Here is an 18877-nt window from a genome sequence, read left to right on the forward strand (position 1 = left end):
CGTCTCCGCGGTAGTCTCGCTCGCGTGCGTGTCGCCCCCTTCTTCGGCAAGCGACTCTGGCGACAGGCTGGGGTCGTCGTCATCCGTGACAACGCCGCCGTCGTCATCACCACCGGCTCTCGCCGTCCCTGCACACAGCGATCGCGCTTGGCTGCATGTGCGTGCGTTTCCGTTCCCTTACTGCCAACGAAGCTATAAATATGAATCGACGTCGTTGGCTTAATAGGTGTGCGATGGGAGGCCAGCTTTACGAGCACGATAGAATAATTAGGCAGTGTTGTTGGCTTTTTTTTTTCTCTCCTCTGTCATTCCGCAACGCAGGTGAGAAGTGTGTTGGAAGCTGCGTAGCGGGGGTGGGGGGGGGGGGGGTCGGAGCAATTAACCGATGGAGTAATTTGTTTAATTGCGCAGTGCTCCTTGCGGTTAGTGTCAACGACACTCATTTGAGCTCTAATAGAGCTCCCCTTTCAATAATAATAATAATTTAATGACTCGTTTCTGATAGGAGCCGCCCACCGGCACGCCGACGGCATCTCGAGAGCGCTGCACCTGCGACGCGACCAGCAACTTGAATTGCATCTCGACGCGTTCGAATGGGTCACCACGCGGTGGCAGCTGTCCCTGTGCGACACAAGGCGACTCAGCACCCAGCCTAGCGAGCGGATATCAGTTTGGTATTAGGGGCATTGATGAGTACGGTTTGGTCTCGCCTAGGGGACCGCCAGTGCAGCTGTTCCCGTGTGACACAAGGCGACTCAGCACCTAGCCTGCGAGCGGATATCAGTTTGGCAGTGGTGGGGGAGGTGGGGGGGGCTGGCGTTGATTGCTGCGGTTTGTAATCCGAATTGAGTAACTGCGCTGTTTTTTTTGTCGAATTGGACGAACTTGGGAAATGACGCCGGCACGTAACGTCCTGTCCTTGCGAACGACCTCAGGGGGAACCTTTAACGTCCCACTGTGAAGTACGCCGCCGATTGCTTGCGTAGCTAATGCAACCGCGGCAGCGATAACCAGGGCAACCTGCTGGATTCGTATCGCTAACCGCTGCAGCAAGCGGGGAAAGTGCCTCCGCCGAGCCGTGTAACCGCCCGTGCCACCGCTTCCAGCGACGGCGCCCATCGATTATCATGGTAACGCTGCCGCTAAAATTGCACCCGCCACCAGCACTGCGACCAAAACAAACAATGAATATAAATCATGCACACGCATGGATTCCTGTAGCACTATCGAGAACACGTGTTTGTCCTCGGGTTGATATGTGGTGATAATGAGCGTTAAGTCTCAACGCGTGCGATCGGATGACGTTACACCCGGAGTTCAGTTCCTGCTGCAGAAGACTCCCAAGAAATGGGGAATCGCATTCAGAACACGGTGCGCTAATCGCTGCACCACCACTCTGACCGCAAACAACAGCAGCAATAAACGATAAAGGAGTGAAATTATCCAAACGAAAAGTATTGAGATTAAAGTTAAAATTGCAAGAAAAATATGATAAGAAAAATTATTTGAAAAAATACACTTATAAATAAAATAGCAAAAAACACGGGATGATAAAAGTTAAATGAAAACAAAAGAAACATTTGAATTTTACAACAATTACGTTCAATAATAAGACCAAATCCAGATAAAATTCACGGCGACCCTGCTGTATTAATTTGAGAATGCTGTGAAAATGGCATTCATCTCGCAAGCCACCGCATCTCGCTCTCTGTCCATTTAAATGGGGTTGCCTGGACACAGCAATCACTCGCACTATATATTTGGAAAACAGATTAGTCCGCATTATCACTCAGCCACAGCTGCTGGGCTGGCTGAGGCCAGAGTCCAGGGCCAGATTATTAAGCACAGCCCACGCAAATATACTTCATCCACCACCCCCCACACATTTTATTTTTCTCCACCCCACTCTCCGCTATTTGTTTATTTATTTTTTTATCTGGCCATTCATTCATTCATTCACGTCCTCCCTCCCAGGCTTAGCGCCATGGGCCTCTATTAACGTTAATTCCACACCCGCCCATGGAAGAGCGCCGTTGCCAATACCGCGGTGGTTCGGTCCATTTGACAGGTTCGTGCGTGCAACCGTGGCGCTGCCCATTTATTTATTAATTGCGGGTGATGAGCAGGGTGAGCGAGCGAGCGAGCGATCAATGCGATCTCTCGTCCTTTGTTTAACCGGCTGTGAGCTCGCCACTCAGATAAATGAGCCGCAGACTGCGTAAGGTTTTCCCGGTTGCGATGTGTGTTTGTGTGCGTGCGTGTAGACAGAGCTGTTCTCTTTCTATAGCCGATGTTTTGCCGAAAAATGTTGTTGCATCGTGTTGTTGGGTCGGCATGATGTAACGAAACGTCGGACATCTTGCCACGAGAGCTTTTTTGCGGGACTGAATTCTGTCCAGACACTGCCCCCATAACCTGATCTTCCCCCCACCACCAAGAGTGGCCTCTCCTTATTAACCTACTCTGGCCAGCGTGGTAAAGTAGAGTTGAACGATCCCCGGAAATGACGATTCGCTGCACGTGCTAGGAATTTCTTCAGGAGCCGAATATGTGTGGATCAGAAACAACCTGAAAAAAAATCGAAACAAAACCCAAAGCAGACGAAACGCTTTTCCTCGAGTGAACCAGAAAATCCAGCCGCAAAGACCAACATCTCCTATATATCCTAAACAGGCTGTTGGGGCAATTGCTGTTTGCGAGCACCTAATTAGGACGGCCCTGCACACAAGGGAGTGGCGTGGCCTGCACCAAGCTCGCTCGCCCCCCCCCCCCCGATACAACCACACACGTGAAAACATACACGCACACACGTACACACACACGCGTACTTGTTAAGGGGTGTTTGATTTGAAAGAAATTGAACGAGCAGCAGATAGTTTATTGATCGTGTTTGTGGTCACATGGCCAGGAGTAAAGGTTAGTGTCGAAATCTATCGCCCCCAGTCTCCAAGTTCAGAGTTCGGCAGCGAAAGAGACGGATGATAATGATATGCTCTTGACAATGAGGACGCTCTCACAATTCCCCGTGGGATACTCAACTTGACATTACGCACACACGCAAGCGACGATACACGAATGTGTCTCGAGAAGAAAGTTTTCAATCAGTGCGTGTGGCTTGCGACGAGATAGGGATCGCGAAACGTGTGCGGTTGCGACGAGCCAAAAGTACAGGGGCACTGTCCGTGGTTTTGAAAGTGTCCTATCAGATTTAAACATTTTGACAAGGAAATAATAATAATCATTATAATAATCCTGTTAATTTACTTAATAAATTACTAAACGAGTCTAAAAATTTTTCCAGCAGAGACAATAGCAAAATGTCGGCCTTGAAATCCACTACCTGAATTGGTAGATTCCTATTAAATGATAACACTGATGCTGACAAAGACAGTGAAACAATAGCCGGAAGATATGAGAAGAAGCATGGGAAGAGATCGTGCTTTGAATTGAAAAGACATCGAGAAGCACATCGATACGAGAATAAAATGCAAGTTAGAGGCATCATAATGTGTGCCATTATGACGACTGTAACTTGAAATAGGCTTGGGCTGGACACATCTGCTCGTAGAGATGATGACCAATATGGTCGAGATTGCCGGCCGTAAGAAGGAAACATGTCCGAAAGTTTCGATTTAAAGCTTTCGTGACTGCAGGAATTAATATTATTGGTTCTTTCGGTAAAGTCACGTAGAAGGAAAATAATAAAATAATAACAATAAAACACTGTCGGAAAAGACAGCGCCTTTTTTAAGAAACAGAGCTGTCGGAAAGACAGCGTCTTCACCTGAGGACGGCTGATTGCGTTGTGGCCGAAACGTCGTGAGATTTGTATTGTATTATGTTTTATTTTTATTATTGTATTATTTCCCTTCTACGTGACTTTACCGAAAGAACCAAGAATATGCCCGAAAGTCTCCTGCCGAAGACCGTGGAGCGATGAAATTAGCTCGTGCTCAGGAGTGAGACGGAGTGTTACCCTTGTGAGCTCGTGAAAACGGCCTGCAAGAAGCGGACAACGGGCAGAGGTGGCTCTGCGAGACAAATGTTATAAAGAGCTTCATAGCCCATCGGATTCCTCCAGTATAAATACAAATTCTGATGGCGACGGCTTGGGGGAGGCCTTCAAGCAGCAGCGGTGCTGACTCAGTGTTCTGACCCCCTGGGTCACCCAACCACTTCCAATCCGGCCTGTCAATGCGCAATTATGTATATATATATGTTATGTTTAAGGCCACAGTGTTATTGACGAATGTGTTGAGTTTGTTTTGTCCGTTATGTGTGCTCGCTCGTGCACCACCGCGGACACAGTATCATGAGCACATGCGTCGTTTGTGTCTGCAGTCTCAGAATGTGTGTCGCAGTGGGTGTACCGGTCAGCAAACTGGCCGCTGGGCTTTGAACTCCCGGCGTGGCAGTTGAAACAATGGGGCAGATATGTTAACCCCCACCGTTACCTCTCTCCACGCAGCAGTATAAAGCGGGCACACCACAGATGTGTGTAAGTATGTTGAACTTCTTTCGCACCGTACGTAACCAACCGCGCTAATCGGAGGTTTGGAGGAATGATAACAACACACTAAACACAAAAAGCAGGTGGTGGATCGGCACATCGCGTGTGGTGATCCAGAGCATTCTCGGTATGCCCATGTCTTTCAAGAGGCGTTAACAGCTTGGAAGAGTAGATCGAAACTCTGGGTCCAGTGTGATCTCTCACAAAGCTGCCTCCAGTGGAGGAGGCCCTTCAGCCAACAGTGCAACGAGAAAAGCAATTTCAGGGTTCCTCCTTCAACGGTGACAATTTTGGTGGTAATGTGATAGCACGATATTCATTTGAAATTAATTGACTTTCGCCTGCGTTTACATTTTTTTGTCATGAATATAAATGGCCCTAATTTAATTCGAATGATGTCGCTTCTATAATAAAACAACAACAACAACAACAAAATATAGGAATAATGAAAAAATATTGAAGGGGTGGTAAATTATTGCTGTTCCTTTTAATTATTAAGCGAATTTACCTTGATGACAAACAAAAATGCTTGTGAAATTGGACCGTTGACAGGCGAGCCTTGTTGGTGCAAAGATTCAAAGGAATGCCAACCTCGTGTGATGTGATGCGGATTTGATTTGATTAGACGCTGCTCTATTTTCACAACCCCGAATATGAAATGCGTTTGTTGTGCTGGAGGTGAGACGTGAATTGAGAAAAGACGGTCATACAAACACAAAACAATCTGCCAGGGATGTCTCGTGAGCATCGCATTCATTGTCACAAGGGGTATAGCCCTGAGTAAGCTCCCTCCCGCCGCACTGACAGTGGTAGGGACTCCACGAGCGTCGGTTAGTTTATTCAGGGCAAGGCTCAGTGAGATTGGAAACTCGCCCGGCCAAATCGTCAGGCACGTTTACTTGGGAAGAGGGAGGCTTTACTGGTAGGAACCTCCTGGTTACACCAGCCCACAGGGGATTATTGTGTCCGTCGTGCAGGGAGGGGCTGGGTGTGGAGGGAGGGGCTGGGTGGGGAGGGGAGGGTGGGGAGAGGCTGGGTGGGGAGGGTGGGGCTGGGTGGGGAGGGGAGGGTGGGGAGGGGATGGGAGGGGAGGGTGGGGAGAGGCTGGGTGGGGAGGGTGGGGCTGGGTGGGGTGGGGAGGGTGGGGAGGGGCTGGGTGGGGAGGGTGGGGCTGGGTGTGGGGTGGGGCTGGGTAGGGAGGGGCTGGTCACCCCGTGGTGCCCTTATAAAACTCAACGTTTAACCTACTCACGCCGGCTTGTGCCCGCCTTCACAGTCGGCCATATTTGCGTAATACACCACGCCGCCGTTGACCCTGGCCATTGACCGAGCAACCCAACGTTCCTACCTGCTCCCTCCGCATGAATGTGTTACAGGGGCTGCACGGAACGGCTGGTACGACGTTAGCCAGCACGTAACATGGAAAGAAATACGACAGTAGCAAGCACGTTACATGGGAAGGAGGAATTTGGATTTAAATTGGAGTTTGGGGGAGGGGGGTCGTGGCTTGCATGAATGCGTGTACACACATTGCGATTGTACGCGTTGATTTAAGATGATCGACTCAGACAATATTTAGCACCTCGATTGTCCGAGCGTCGACCCGAAATCTGTTGCAAAAAAAACCACGTTGGCACGTTCGCGCATCGTCCTTTTTGACACGAGTTTTGTGTCCACTCGTTAAACGGCAACCCCTCTGTTCAATTTGACCGATTTTTGTGTTTGTTGTTGTTCCTTTCTCCCGGGTGAGAGACCTATTCGCGGCGACGCGTGACATCGCACTGAAATGCAATTCGCATCGAATCGTCGCGTGTCGTAGAAGCGACGAAGAGAGGGCCATGACAATTTAATTCGCGGGTCGGCTTCCGCGCGGCGGGTAACGAGAAGAGGGCGTTCGACGGTCGCGGAAAAGCACGCGGTGGGGGGAGGGGGGTCGCGGTGGCGCCTCCGGTGATAATTTGCGTCGCAAACCTTTGTCGGTCACGTGGTGCCCCTGGGTGTGCGGCGTGTCCGCAGCCTTTGGGTTCAAGCGTGGGCGCTCTCACCTCTTCCCCCCAAGTGGATGAACAAGAGGAGGCCAAACAACCCTCTTAGGGTGAGGGGAGGGATGCGGTGGGGGGCGTCTTCGAAAGCTCTCTCTGTAGAAGTGACACGCGAGCAAGAAATGGCAGGGCTGCCCCTTTGTAGTTGCTTTAGTCGTTTTTGATCCGGGCCGGCGGTGCTCGCTCGGGTTTCTCTCCGCTGGGCTCACGCGCAGACATGAATGGTTACCCCTGATTTGTGATACGTTCTCTTTAAACTCTCAGCGCCTGCCCCGGCTCCTAATTAGTACGTGAAGGAGTAAAATAATGATAAGCGTCAAGTGCATTTATCTCCTCGAGTCCCGTAGCTTCACTCCCGGACTTCCGCGGTGTTGTCTTGACCATGAAACTTATGGATCACTGTGTGAGATGATTCTAATATATGTATAATGCGATACGATAAACCGACGCCATCGTAAGTGAATCCGTGGCCTCTGAAGCGACAATCGACCACGTCATGATGAGAATCAGACCACGTGCACTGCGCGTGGCAACCTTGCACTCTCTCATGTTCGGACAATAAATATTTATATGAACATATTTAATATTGCACAGACATGATATAATACGTGATTTATTTTGTACCCCCCTCCCCCCCTCCAAGATAAAAAAAAAATGATTGCAGCCTCTACACCCAAAAAGGCATTATGCCACCCACACCCCACGTTTCCGATCCCGTCTGTTACGATCTGTCCGTTACCATCTGTCCCTTACGATCTGTTCATTACGATCTGTCCATTACCATCTGTGCATTACAATCTGTCCCTTACGATCTGTACGTTATGATCTGTCTCTTATGATCTGTTCAGTACGATCTGTCCATCACCATCTGTCCATCACCATCTGTCCAATACGATCTGTCCATTACGATCTTTCCGTTAAGATATGTCTGTTACGATCCGTCCGTTATGATCATAATGGACAGATCATGATCCGTCCGTTCTGATCATGATCTGTCCGTTAAGATCTGTCCATTACGATCTGTCATGTGAGGACATCGCCCATAGCTCAGATAGGTTTCAGCAATCGGTCACCGGGGAATCGGCGAGATCGTGAGACCCGCAGTGTGACCTTTTGACCCTGCTCCGCTGCCGCGTCTGGCAGAACGTGCTGCGCTCCGGTGTGCGAGTGTGTCCCATGAAGGTCGCCAGTCCCAAACGTTGTTTCCAGAATCAGAATCTGCATTTGCACATGGAGGTATCCGATGAGCTACGCAGCTCTTTTTCACAGATGTCCAGTAGGGGCAGGTGAGAAGGGTACAATAGCGAGCAATGCAAGCACACGATAGGTATGAAAAGTATTGGAAAGGTAATCAAATCATTTAAAATATATACAGTATATAAAAATAAAATAAACTACTTTGCATCTTACCAGGCAAGGCCCACTGAGCCATTGGCTTCTTATTCGGAAGTGACTTGGCAACAAATGATAGCTCAACGACGTGGCTTATGATACGGGTTGACTTTGCCTATCATCCTTCCGGGGTCGATAAAATAAGTCCCACTTTACATGGACAGAGCAGTTGCGTAAGTACTCTATTTTGTGTGGACCAGAGGTTACTTGGAGTGATCTCCGAAGACAGCTCTGTGATACAATCTTCTTGCAGGCCGATCTCGAGCACGAAAGAAAGGGTTGCTCAGCTCCGCGAGAAATGCGGACAGATTCTTCGTCTCTCGAAGATAGTGACGCCGATAGCGAAAATCTGGAGAGAGAGAAAAAAAAAACATCACGAAATGAATTCATTACAAGAGCATGCGCCCGACGAATTCAGTAGGGTGCAGCTAGCAAAGGCGAAGCGACGCGTACCGCGTGTTAAACTAATTTGTAGGCCTGTCAAATGCAGTCCATCGGGGGATTTCATTTTCCACGCAATGTCCAACCACACACACGCACACACACATATTGCATTATATATAAAAAAAAATTCAGAGAAACGTGCTAATGCTTGTTAACACGGGCGCTGTAAATAAACTGGCGGTACACAGAGGCCAGGTTGTGCAGTGTGGCACGATGCTGCAAAGAGGCGATTACAGCAGCAGCATCAGCAGCAGCAGCAGGCTCCACACTTATTAGCGCCAGTTTATAAAAAAAAATTCCCCTTCCGTCGAGCCCTGTGTCAGCTGATAAGTTGGTGTAATATTTATTTTATTTTGTTTGTCAAGCCACGAACAAACAAGCAAACACACCGAACCAATGATTTCACAAGAGTGTTCAGCCACCCAGAAGAAATCGCTCGGACACCACGCAGTTGCCCCACTTACCGAGCGTGATGGCACAGTCGCGCGTGGAGGTGGGGGGCAGATGGGGTTCGGGTGGAAATGTGTTTTAGTTTCTGTCCACACTTTTTTTTTAATCTTTGGGGCATTATTGCTTGCGATCGTGATAATTGGATACATTTAATTGAATCGTTGGACAATCTCCAAAAGGCATCAGCGTCGGATAGTTTAATTGAATGCTTAATTAAAATATTCTCATAATCATTGAACGTGTTCATGTAATATCGCTGAACTAAGTATATCATCATCATTATCATCATCGTCATGTTTTAATTGCATTTAGTATCAATGAATTACACCATTGCCATAATCGTCGTGGTATAGTTTAATGTACTGTAATATCATTTTACAGAATAGCAACATTAACTTCTTTTTAAATTGAACGTCACATCATTGAATTACATCGTCGTGATAATGACGATGTAATTCACCGACCCGTACGCTGCCCAGCGTGGTGAAGTATAACCAAATTATCTATCCCGCGACCGACACGGCGTAGAAGAGGCCTTCATTCAGCAGTTCATAGCCAAAGCACAGGATATTACCATCAAAACATCATCATCATCATCATTGTCATCATTATCATCAACTCGACAATGAATCATTACAATCTCACACAACGAGTGGTCATTAATTCCCTACAATTTGAAGACACTCTAACCGATGTGTGTGTGTGTGTAACTGTGGGGAAAGGGGGGGTGGTCCTGCCTTGTTATAAGATCCTTGGCAAAGTGGTCTCCACTGTAGCCAGCCAATTGGTCAATCCGTAATCATCTGGGCACGAAAGGGCATTCATCGGTGCGCCAAATGTATGCTCGTTACTGTGCCCCCACGGTGCAGAAGTAATAATAATAATTTACATTTGTAAGGCGCATTTCATCCCTCGATCCCAATGCACACCGGCAATGCAGAGGTCGCCAATTCAATTCGATGCCACGGTCCGGCAGTTGAATCAACGGTGCGAGCGTCTCAAATCCACCACCGCTGCCCCTTGCTACCGCCTCTGCCCGCACACAGCGGCGGTATGCATGGGGACGACGACAGCGAGGGCGATTGGCAGGTCACGCGCAGCGAGGAAGAGTAGGCCAACATACCTTCTAGCGGGGGACGGGGTGAGGGGGGAGTGGAAGAGGTGGGGAGAGAAGGATAAGGTGGGGGTGGGGGAAGGGATGTGTGTGCGGGGGAGGGGGGTTCTCTCCAGATTCCTCTTGTGGAGCCGCCCTCCCCGCCACGTTGCACTGGCAGTGGCCTGACCGAGAAATTGCGGGGCTGCACCTGTACCTGGTTTTTTTTTTATTTTACTGCGAGCCCAGTGCAGAAAAAACACACACACACAATTATAAAACCTCAAGTGTAAATTCTACAGAGCGCATGCCCTTCTATTTTACTCTGCCATTCCCCAGGTACCATCCAAAATTGGTCAGGTGGAACACATCATTTTCCACTTTCTTGCACCCCCCCTCCTCCTCCCTTCCACCACCCCCCACAAGAAAATAAATAAATGAAGTGGTTGGCTTGGCCTTGGCATGGCCCCCATTTCTGTGTCCCAGGGTGCGACTGTGCTCACCCGTCCGAATGTAAACGCGTCTGATTGGTCGGAAAGCGGCGAGCGGAGTCGGTGCCACGTGCTCATCACGCCCGTTCACCGCGCGTGCAGAAATGTGTGCGGGGGGGGGGGCAACTGGGAGAGCCGAGGAGGATGCGGGGGACATTCACCCAACAGCCCGTTGTCAATCCAACTTCTGGTTGAAGCCCTCTCTCTTTCTCTCTCTCTCACGCCGTGTGGGTCATGCGCGATGCTTTGACCATACTTCGCCACGCCGGTTGAGTGCGGGTTGATGAAAGGGGGTAGGTATGGAGCTTGCCCAGGACTGGTTCAGATATCGTTCGACACTGACGTTAACCGTGGCCCGGAATAATAATCGGCTCTAGCCTAGTGCGTTAACCGCTGCGCCACAACTCCCCCCCCCCCCCCACCTTCCACCACAGCATATATATCCGAGCACAATTTTAATTTCTCGATTGGTATTTTCTTAAACGTTGCTCGTCTGTTTTGGAGGTTGAATTGATTATCGGCGTAAGGCACTCCTACTCGACTGAAAGATAAGCCTTTCCATGAAGCGATTGTATTATTTCACCTTCGATTCCCACACATCACCGCAGTAGCATGAGGACAGCATCATGCAAGATGGATGTCACCTGCCAAAATAATGATCATATGAGGGTTTCGAGAATGTTCCTGTTGAAATTCAGCAGTGCGTACACCCTTAACAAGGAGATGTCGTGGAGCCATTGGACGGCGGGGTTCGTCTCTTCGATTCCACCTCCAGGCCCGGCAGTTGAAGCAATGTATGTACTGTTTATATTGAACTTTTTTCGCACCGTACGTAGCCAACCGTGTTAAACGGAGGTGCGGGAGAAAAACATCATGGTGGCAAAGTTGTGTACATTGCTCACGTCTCGCTCCACGCAGCAGTACTAGAGAGGATCAACCGCAGTTCGACGATCGGCAGGTCGGGTAAAGTGTGGGCTCGCCGACGTCTTGCAACACGTCAGCTCAACGGGGATGGGCAGACGACATTCAATCGAGGGACTTCCCGCTCGAGGAGACCATTCCGCCAGCAGCGCCGTGAGCCGCACCTATTTATTACAAAAACAAAGATTCCCCTCAACCCCCGCCCCATTATAGCCTTCACAGGCTTTTGGGGCAAGTGCTGTCAGCGAGCGCATATGAAGGCCGGTACAGTACACGAGGGGGTGGGTAGCCAGCAGCACCACGCCCGGCCGCTTTTGTCTCCCGAGTGGCGATGTTTATATACGGTCACACGCCATGCGCGCGAAATATTATTTCTCGACAGTGTGGAACTGGGCGCAGAGAGAGGGAGAGAGAGAGAGAGACACACACACACGCTGGGAGTATACAAAACGTGTAGGGAGGGAGGTAAGGGAGTAAGGTAGGGAGGGAGGGAGGGAGGTAAGGGAGGGGAATACGAGTCAAGTTCAAGTTCATTTATTAGGTATAGCCCTGTGAGCCATTCGGCTCTTGAATCGGGTGCAACCGCAACAAACAAAAACATGAACAAAAAACATCTTAAAGTGAATATGTGACGAAGTGCAAACAAAAAAATCCAAGAAAAGACAGCAAAATATTTCAGAAAAAAAAATCACCGTACACCAACGCTGCGTGCAAAAATCCCAGTGGGAGCAGCAGGACACCATCGTCCCCCTTTCGTCTCGTCAGCTTCGCCCTGCGGCGTCAAAGGGACCGAAAACGCGACAGCCGCCCTCTCCCGAACGCGGTGTCGCGCCGCTCGGCACACGCCAGGGCCGCGTGCGTCTCATTAACCGGCGACGCGTTTGTGGCGGCACGCGGCACGAATCGTGAGGACTTCAGTGGCGGCGGCGGCAGTTGAGGAAGCCAGCCAGCCAAGCCAGCTCTGCTCGCCGCGTCTCTCTCTCCGTTTCGCTCGCAGAATTTTAAACGAATCGATGACGTGTATAATACAGGTTTTTTTTTTTGGGAGGGTGGCGGGGGAGGGGGTTAGATCGCGTAAAATATAAATGCGTCGTGAAACCCGCCACCACCCGATACAGCCAATTAGTAAGGTTTGTCACGTGAACAGAACATGCCAATGCGTCACTAGTACAGCACTAGTGTGCATAGTGTAGTGTATAGTGTAGTGTACTAGTACAGCACACCGATTGTGTGTTGGAGAGAAAATCCACAACATTTACAATAATCACAACCGGCATCATCAGGCGGCAGCCAGATTTAAATAGCCCACCCCGTTATGGATACCCATTGTAATGTTTCTGTAATTTATATGCGATTTTTTAATCTAATTTCATTTAAAATTTACGCTTGTTTTCCCCATGAAGCTTCAGTGAAGTCTTACGACAGTTGTGTGTGTGTGGTGGGTGGGGCTGATCCTGCCAGCTTTTCTGCAGGAGGGGGCGATGCTGCCATGTGTTATCCCAATTGAGCATGTTACACGAAATCTTTGAGCAATGTTGATGGAAGAAGCCATATGTAAAGGAGATGTCGCCGAGGGGGGTAGAGCGCAAGGCGCGTTGGTTATTATTCAGCAAAGACGCAGTATCGAGCATTTACCCGGTCTCCACCTACTAAAGCAGCTTTAGATGACAGAGCACGTTTTGTTCTCGTATTTTTCTACCAACCTCCTCGGCAACAACGCGAGCAGTGTTGCTGTTGTGTTCCACTTAGCATGTACTCTAGATGTTGCTTTGACGCTATGAAGCATATGTTAATAATCAGTGGATGTAACCCAGGTAGCCCTTGCCAAGGAGGCAATGTTGTTCGACGTGTCTCAATAGGTGCATTTGTTAAATACGGGATACTGAATAGCTGAGTGAAACAGGACCCTGAATCATTAAAATAAATAGCCCATGCACTTTATCCGATAAATATTGCGATATTTGAAATATATAAAAATAAAAAGTTGTTTTGCCCGCACCTCCGATTATCACGGTTGACTACGTACGGTGCAAAAGAAGTTCAACATCCACGCAAAGAATGAAGGGGGGGGGGCGAATGGCCTGCACGCGGGTGGGGGGGGGGGCGTTGGGGGGATACGGCGGTGGGGGGTTTCGTGAGGATTAAGGGGAGCAGGGGGGCTGTTTAGAGGGAGGCACTGACGGTCACGTCCAAATGAAATGCCGTTCTGCTAACCTTAATACATAAATACAATTTGAGCTTGGGGGGGGGGGGGTCTTAAGTGTAGGGGCAGTCGGGGGTGGGTGAGGCGGATGGGGGCCGAGGGGCATGAGGGAGGTCCGTCTCGCCTCCACCACCCCCACACCCCGCTGCGTGGCAAGCCCCCGAGGGCCGCCCGCCCGCCGAGATGTCCATCGACGGTGGCGCTTGTACCACGCGCTGACACCGACTCCGAGATGCCACGCTGGGCCACTCGACACCAGCACCACCTGGCACGCGTCGCACGCTGCACGTTGAGGCCACGCGTTCGTGCGTGCGTGTTGCATGTGGTTTACAGACGAGGGAGCGGCAGTGCGGTCACCACGAACGCGGCCACCTTAGTTCGATTCCCGCTCACGGCCAACATCGGTGACGATTAGTTGAAACGATTCTGGGCCTACCCACGGTAGACTCAGCCTAAAATTAGTACGTGGTGCGATATATAGACATTGCCACTAGCAAGACAAAGGCGGCCGGGCGTGGTGCTGGCCAACCACACCCTCTTGTGCGTGTGCCGGGTTTCATGGGTGCTCGCTAACAGCACTTGGCCTAAAAGTCTGGGAAGGCTATATGGGGGAACTTTATATTTTGGTCACAGACGAGACCCATGAGCAGAAGGGGTTGGTCGGCACCGCCTGGGGTGCCAAATTCCACCGGTGGCAACGATGGGCAGTGCACATCATGGGCAGTGTCTACTACGGCAGTGCACATCATGGGCAGTGTCTACAACGGGCAGTGCACAACATGGGCAGTGTCTACCACGGGCAGTGCACAACATGGGCAGTGTCTACTACGGGCAGTGCACATCATGGGCAGTGTCTACTACGGGCAGTGCACATCATGGGCAGTGTCTACTACGGCAGTGCACATCATGGGCAGTGTCTACTACGGGCAGTGCACATCATGGGCAGTGTCTACTACGGGCAGTGCACATCATGGGCAGTGTCTACAACGGGCAGTGCACATCATGGGCAGTGTCTACTACGGCAGTGCACAACATGGGCAGTGTCTACTACGGGCAGTGCACATCATGGGCAGTGTCTACTACGGGCAGTGCACATCATGGGCAGTGTCTACTACGGGCAGTGCACAACATGGGCAGTGTCTACTACGGGCAGTGCACATCATGGGCAGTGTCTACTACGGCAGTGCACAACATGGGCAGTGTCTACTACGGCAGTGCACATCATGGGCAGTGTCTACTACGGCAGTGCACATCATGGGCAGTGTCTACTACGGGCAGTGCACATCATGGGCAGTGTCTACCACGGGCAGTGCACATCATGGGCAGTGTCTACTACGGCAGTGCACATCATGGGCAGTGTCTACTACGGCAGTGCACAACATGGGCAGTGTCTACTACGGGCAGTGCACATCATGGGCAGTGTCTACCACGGGCAGTGCACATCATGGGCAGTGTCTACTACGGCAGTGCACATCATGGGCAGTGTCTACTACGGCAGTGCACAACATGGGCAGTGTCTACTACGGCAGTGCACAACATGGGCAGTGTCTATTACGGCAGTGCACAACATGGGCAGTGTCTACCACGGGCAGTGCACATCATGGGCAGTGTCTACTACGGGCAGTGCACAACATGGGCAGTGTCTACTACGGCAGTGCACATCATGGGCAGTGTCTACTACGGGCAGTGCACAACATGGGCAGTGTCTACTACGGCAGTGCACAACATGGGCAGTGTCTACTACGGGCAGTGCACATCATGGGCAGTGTCTACTACGGGCAGTGCACAACATGGGCAGTGTCTACTACGGCAGTGCACAACATGGGCAGTGTCTACTACGGCAGTGCACAACATGGGCAGTGTCTACTACGGCAGTGCACAACATGGGCAGTGTCTACTACGGCAGTGCACATCATAGGCAGAGTCTACTACGGGCAGTGCACAACATGGGCAGTGTCTACTACGGCAGTGCACAACATGGGCAGTGTCTACTACGGCAGTGCACAACATGGGCAGTGTCTACTACGGACAGTGCACAACATGGGCAGTGTCTACTACGGGCAGTGCACATCATGGGCAGTGTCTACCACGGGCAGTGCACATCATGGGCAGTGTCTACTACGGGCAGTGCACATCATGGGCAGTGTCTACCACGGGCAGTGCACATCATGGGCATTGTCTACCACGGGCAGTGCACATCATGGGCAGTGTCTACCACGGGCAGTGCACATCATGGGCAGTGTCTACCACGGGCAGTGCACAACATGGGCAGTGTCTACCACGGGCAGTGCACATCATGGGCAGTGTCTACTACGGGCAGTGCACATCATGGGCAGTGTCTACTACGGGCAGTGCACATCATGGGCAGTGTCTACCACGGGCAGTGCACATCATGGGCAGTGTCTACTACGGGCAGTGCACATCATGGGCAGTGTCTACCACGGGCAGTGCACATCATGGGCAGTGTCTACTACGGGCAGTGCACATCATGGGCAGTGTCTACCACGGGCAGTGCACATCATGGGCAGTGTCTACTACGGGCAGTGCACATCATGGGCAGTTTCTACTACGGGCAGTGCACATCATGGGCAGTGTCTACCACGGGCAGTGCGCAACATGGGCAGTGTCTACTACGGGCAGTGCACAACATGGGCAGTGTCTACCACGGGCAGTGCACAACATGGGCAGTGTCTACCACGGGCAGTGCACATCATGGGCAGTGTCTACCACGGGCAGTGCACATCATGGGCAGTGTCTACCACGGGCAGTGCACAACATGGGCAGTGTCTACCACGGGCAGTGCACATCATGGGCAGTGTCTACAACGGCAGTGCACATCATGGGCAGTGTCTACTACGGCAGTGCACATCATGGGCAGTGTCTACTACGGCAGTGCACATCATGGGCAGTGTCTACTACGGCAGTGCACATCATGGGCAGTGTCTACTACGGCAGTGCACATCATGGGCAGTGTCTACTACGGCAGTGCACATCATGGGCAGTGTCTACTACGGCAGTGCACATCATGGGCAGTGTCTACTACAGGCAGTGCACATCATGGGCAGTGTCTACTACGGCAGTGCACATCATGGGCAGTGTCTACCACGGGCAGTGCACATCATGGGCAGTGTCTACTACGGCAGTGCACATCATGGGCAGTGTCTACCACGGGCAGTGCACATCATGGGCAGTGTCTACTACGGGCAGTGCACATCATGGGCAGTGTCTACCACGGGCAGTGCACATCATGGGCAGTGTCTACTACGGGCAGTGCACATCATGGGCAGTGTCTACTACGGACAGTGCACATCATGGGCAGTGTCTACTACGGGCAGTGCACAACATGGGCAGTGTCTACTACGGGCAGTGCACAACATGGGCAGAGTCTACTACGGGCAGTGCACAACATGGGCAGTGTCTACTACGGGCAGTGCACAACATGGGCAGTGTCTACCACGGGCAGTGCACATCATGGACAGTGTCTACTACGGGCAGTGCACAACATGGGCAGTGTCTACTACGGGCAGTGCACATCATGGGCAGTGTCTACTACGGGCAGTGCACAACATGGGCAGTGTCTACCACGGGCAGTGCACATCATGGACAGTGTCTACTACGGGCAGTGCACAACATGGGCAGTGTCTACCACGGGCAGTGCACATCATGGGCAGTGTCTACTACGGGCAGTGCACAACATGGGCAGTGTCTACTACGGGCAGTGCACAACATGGGCAGTGTCTACTACGGGCAGTGCACATCATGGGCAGTGTCTACTACGGGCAGTGCACAACATGGGCAGTGTCTACTACGGGCAGTGCACAACATGGGCAGAGTCTACTACGGGCAGTGCACATCATGGGCAGTGTCTACTACGGGCAGTGCACATCATGGACAGTGTCTACCACGGGCAGTGCACATCATGGGCAGTGTCTACTACGGGCAGTGCACAACATGGGCAGTGTCTACCACGGGCAGTGCACATCATGGGCAGTGTCTACCACGGGCAGTGCACATCATGGGCAGTGTCTACTACGGCAGTGCACAACATGGGCAGTGTCTACTACGGGCAGTGCACATCATGGGCAGTGTCTACTACGGCAGTGCACATCATGGGCAGTGTCTACTACGGGCAGTGCACATCATGGGCAGTGTCTACCACGGGCAGTGCGCATCATGGGCAGTGTCTACTACGGCAGTGCACATCATGGGCAGTGTCTACTACGGGCAGTGCACATCATTGGCAGTGTCTACTACGGCAGTGCACATCATGGGCAGTGTCTACCACGGGTAGTGCACATCATGGGCAGTGTCTACCACGAGCAGTGCGCATCATGGGCAGTGTCTACTACGGGCAGTGCACATCATGTGCAGTGTCCGCCGTGGACACATTTCTTATTCAGTGTCCTATTCTGCAGGTGTTTCATGTCGCATTGTTTTTATTCCAATGAGACAATTTCAGGCGTGAATCAAATATACTCTTTTGTCGACATTTGTATAGCTACATCGGTGACCTCGCAATCATACATATCTGTGATTTAGAGATAACATACTTCAAAAAGCGTATGGGTAGCCTTTTCCACAACCGGAGGTAGCGATCAGCTAAATATGGGGAAAATGGCCAGTCATCTCAGTTAACCCAAAGCCTCTCGGTCTGTCTCGTGCCCTCCTGTCAGCCAGCGAGTCTTCCACATTTCACGAGACGGCCTCAAAGCGCACCTATCCCGGCACAAGCGCTGTGCTGACGTCGGCGTCACTTTGTGGCAAATGGTGTCCCTGCTATTGCTGGGCAAGGATGGGTGTAGAGTGAGCGGTGGCGTCATAGTTGACGAACTGTGTCATGCACCCTGCGAACCTAAGCGAGCTGCACTCTCGGCCACGGCTATTATATCAATGGCGAGTGACATCTGAACTGGTCCTGGACCTCCCTAAGGTCGCCTCGGCCTTACACGAGTAACTGGTGCGGTGTCAACATCAGCACTGGGTGAAAGGTAGGTATGGGGGAGACAAAGGCAGCCAGGCGTGGTTGTGACCAAACCACCGCTTTGTGTCAATTCTGTCCTTTATTGGCTGAGTTAGGTGCTCGCTGACAGCTCTCACATCAAGCCAACCTACAAGGTTACGATAGGGGTCATTTTTACCACGTGTGTCTCTCTGGATTGGTTAATAAGGAAGAACAATTATGCATTCGCATGGCATCTGTAAATAATCCCAACACGTGTTTGTCCTCGTTTTTCATTCGCAGTACATTTTTATTATCTGTAGCGTTTTATTTTTTATTTTTGGTACATATTTAATCAGCAGTACATGTTTTATCATCAGTACATTTAAATA

This window comes from Lampetra fluviatilis, chromosome 1 (genome assembly GCF_964198595.1).
Source record: "Lampetra fluviatilis chromosome 1, kcLamFluv1.1, whole genome shotgun sequence".
NCBI classification, from domain to species: domain Eukaryota; kingdom Metazoa; phylum Chordata; class Hyperoartia; order Petromyzontiformes; family Petromyzontidae; genus Lampetra; species Lampetra fluviatilis.